Genomic DNA, 4,503 nt, shown 5'->3' with positions numbered 1-4,503 from the left:
CATCCACATTCTCATCCTCATCCTATCGACATCCTATCCTCTTCCTCATTCTCGTCCTCATGCTATCCTCATCCTCATTCTTGTCCTCATCCTACCCTCATCCACCTCCCCATCCTATCCTCATCGTCATTCTACTCCTCATCCTATCCGCATCCTCATCCTCTTCCTTATCCTCATCCACTTCCTCATCCTCGTCCTCATCCTATCCTCATCCTCTTCCTTTTCCTCATCCTATCCTCCTCCTCATTCTCGTCCTCATCCTATCCTCATCCTCTTCCTTTTCCTCATCCTATCCTCCTCCTCATTCTCGTCCTCATCCTATCCTCATCCTCTTCCTTTTCCTCATCCTATCCTCCTCCTCATTCTCGTCCTCATCCTATCCTCATCCTCTTCCTTTTCCTCATCCTATCCTCCTCCTCATTCTCGTCCTCATCCTATCCTCATCCTCTTCCTTTTCCTCATCCTATCCTCCTCCTCATTCTCGTCCTCATCCTATCCTCATCCCCTTCCTCATCCCCTTCCTCATCCTATCCTCATCCTGATCCTCTTCCTACCCTCATTCCCATCCTTATCCTCATCCTCATCCTCATCCTAACCTCAACGTCATCCCCACATTCTCATCCTGATCCTCCCCCTATCCTCATGCTCACCCTCATCCTCATCCTCATCCTCATCCTAACCTTATCCTCATCCTCCTGCTAGTCCTCATCCTCATCCTCATCCTCATCCTCCTCCTCATCCTATCCTCATCCTCATCCTCATCGTCATCCTCATCCTTATCCTCATCCTCATCCTCATCGTCATCCTCATCCTTATCCTCATCCTCATCCTCATCGTCATCCTCATCCTTATCCTCATCCTCATCCTCATCGTCATCCTCATCCTTATCCTCATCCTCATCCTCATCGTCATCCTCATCCTTATCCTCATCCTCATCCTCATCGTCATCCTCATCCTTATCCTCATCCTCATCCTCATCGTCATCCTCATCCTTATCCTCATCCTCATCCTCATCGTCATCCTCATCCTTATCCTCATCCTCATCCTCATCGTCATCCTCATCCTTATCCTCATCCTCATCCTCATCGTCATCCTCATCCTTATCCTCATCCTCATCCTCATCGTCATCCTCATCCTTATCCTCATCCTCATCCTCATCGTCATCCTCATCCTTATCCTCATCCTCATCCTCATCGTCATCCTCATCCTTATCCTCATCCTCATCCTCATCGTCATCCTCATCCTTATCCTCATCCTCATCCTCATCGTCATCCTCATCCTTATCCTCATCCTCATCCTCATCGTCATCCTCATCCTTATCCTCATCCTCATCCTCATCGTCATCCTCATCCTTATCCTCATCCTCATCCTCATCGTCATCCTCATCCTTATCCTCATCCTCATCCTCATCGTCATCCTCATCCTTATCCTCATCCTCATCCTCATCGTCATCCTCATCCTTATCCTCATCCTCATCCTCATCGTCATCCTCATCCTTATCCTCATCCTCATCCTCATCGTCATCCTCATCCTTATCCTCATCCTCATCCTCATCGTCATCCTCATCCTTATCCTCATCCTCATCCTCATCGTCATCCTCATCCTTATCCTCATCCTCATCCTCATCGTCATCCTCATCCTTATCCTCATCCTCATCCTCATCGTCATCCTCATCCTTATCCTCATCCTCATCCTCATCGTCATCCTCATCCTTATCCTCATCCTCATCCTCATCGTCATCCTCATCCTTATCCTCATCCTCATCCTCATCGTCATCCTCATCCTTATCCTCATCCTCATCCTCATCGTCATCCTCATCCTTATCCTCATCCTCATCCTCATCGTCATCCTCATCCTTATCCTCATCCTCATCCTCATCGTCATCCTCATCCTTATCCTCATCCTCATCCTCATCGTCATCCTCATCCTTATCCTCATCCTCATCCTCATCGTCATCCTCATCCTTATCCTCATCCTCATCCTCATCGTCATCCTCATCCTTATCCTCATCCTCATCCTCATCGTCATCCTCATCCTTATCCTCATCCTCATCCTCATCGTCATCCTCATCCTTATCCTCATCCTCATCCTCATCGTCATCCTCATCCTTATCCTCATCCTCATCCTCATCGTCATCCTCATCCTTATCCTCATCCTCATCCTCATCGTCATCCTCATCCTTATCCTCATCCTCATCCTCATCGTCATCCTCATCCTTATCCTCATCCTCATCCTCATCGTCATCCTCATCCTTATCCTCATCCTCATCCTCATCGTCATCCTCATCCTTATCCTCATCCTCATCCTCATCGTCATCCTCATCCTTATCCTCATCCTCATCCTCATCGTCATCCTCATCCTTATCCTCATCCTCATCCTCATCGTCATCCTCATCCTTATCCTCATCCTCATCCTCATCGTCATCCTCATCCTTATCCTCATCCTCATCCTCATCGTCATCCTCATCCTTATCCTCATCCTCATCCTCATCGTCATCCTCATCCTTATCCTCATCCTCATCCTCATCGTCATCCTCATCCTTATCCTCATCCTCATCCTCATCGTCATCCTCATCCTTATCCTCATCCTCATCCTCATCGTCATCCTCATCCTTATCCTCATCCTCATCCTCATCGTCATCCTCATCCTTATCCTCATCCTCATCCTCATCGTCATCCTCATCCTTATCCTCATCCTCATCCTCATCGTCATCCTCATCCTTATCCTCATCCTCATCCTCATCGTCATCCTCATCCTTATCCTCATCCTCATCCTCATCGTCATCCTCATCCTTATCCTCATCCTCATCCTCATCGTCATCCTCATCCTTATCCTCATCCTCATCCTCATCGTCATCCTCATCCTTATCCTCATCCTCATCCTCATCGTCATCCTCATCCTTATCCTCATCCTCATCCTCATCGTCATCCTCATCCTTATCCTCATCCTCATCCTCATCGTCATCCTCATCCTTATCCTCATCCTCATCCTCATCGTCATCCTCATCCTTATCCTCATCCTCATCCTCATCGTCATCCTCATCCTTATCCTCATCCTCATCCTCATCGTCATCCTCATCCTTATCCTCATCCTCATCCTCATCGTCATCCTCATCCTTATCCTCATCCTCATCCTCATCGTCATCCTCATCCTTATCCTCATCCTCATCCTCATCGTCATCCTCATCCTTATCCTCATCCTCATCCTCATCGTCATCCTCATCCTTATCCTCATCCTCATCCTCATCGTCATCCTCATCCTTATCCTCATCCTCATCCTCATCGTCATCCTCATCCTTATCCTCATCCTCATCCTCATCGTCATCCTCATCCTTATCCTCATCCTCATCCTCATCGTCATCCTCATCCTTATCCTCATCCTCATCCTCATCGTCATCCTCATCCTTATCCTCATCCTCATCCTCATCGTCATCCTCATCCTTATCCTCATCCTCATCCTCATCGTCATCCTCATCCTTATCCTCATCCTCATCCTCATCGTCATCCTCATCCTTATCCTCATCCTCATCCTCATCGTCATCCTCATCCTTATCCTCATCCTCATCCTCATCGTCATCCTCATCCTTATCCTCATCCTCATCCTCATCGTCATCCTCATCCTTATCCTCATCCTCATCCTCATCGTCATCCTCATCCTTATCCTCATCCTCATCCTCATCGTCATCCTCATCCTTATCCTCATCCTCATCCTCATCGTCATCCTCATCCTTATCCTCATCCTCATCCTCATCGTCATCCTCATCCTTATCCTCATCCTCATCCTCATCGTCATCCTCATCCTTATCCTCATCCTCATCCTCATCGTCATCCTCATCCTTATCCTCATCCTCATCCTCATCGTCATCCTCATCCTTATCCTCATCCTCATCCTCATCGTCATCCTCATCCTTATCCTCATCCTCATCCTCATCGTCATCCTCATCCTTATCCTCATCCTCATCCTCATCGTCATCCTCATCCTTATCCTCATCCTCATCCTCATCGTCATCCTCATCCTTATCCTCATCCTCATCCTCATCGTCATCCTCATCCTTATCCTCATCCTCATCCTCATCGTCATCCTCATCCTTATCCTCATCCTCATCCTCATCGTCATCCTCATCCTTATCCTCATCCTCATCCTCATCGTCATCCTCATCCTTATCCTCATCCTCATCCTCATCGTCATCCTCATCCTTATCCTCATCCTCATCCTCATCGTCATCCTCATCCTTATCCTCATCCTCATCCTCATCCACGTCCTCATGCTCATGCTCGTCCTCATCCTATCGTCATCCTCTTCCTCCTACTCATCCGCATCCTATCCTCATCCCCATCCTCATTCTCGTCCTCATCCTATCCTCATCCTCATCCTCTACCTCTTCCTCATCCTGTCCTTATCCTCATCCTCATCCTCTTCCACTTTTCTCATCGTCATCCTATCCTCATCCTCATTCACGTCCTCATCCTATCCTCCTCCTCATCCTCATCCTATCCTCATTCT

Source organism: Lupinus angustifolius, chromosome LG09, assembly GCF_001865875.1.
Source record: "Lupinus angustifolius cultivar Tanjil chromosome LG09, LupAngTanjil_v1.0, whole genome shotgun sequence".
Taxonomy (NCBI): Eukaryota; Viridiplantae; Streptophyta; class Magnoliopsida; order Fabales; family Fabaceae; genus Lupinus; species Lupinus angustifolius.
The sequence above is the reverse complement of the archived record's forward strand: the minus strand, read 5'-3'. Positions refer to the sequence as shown.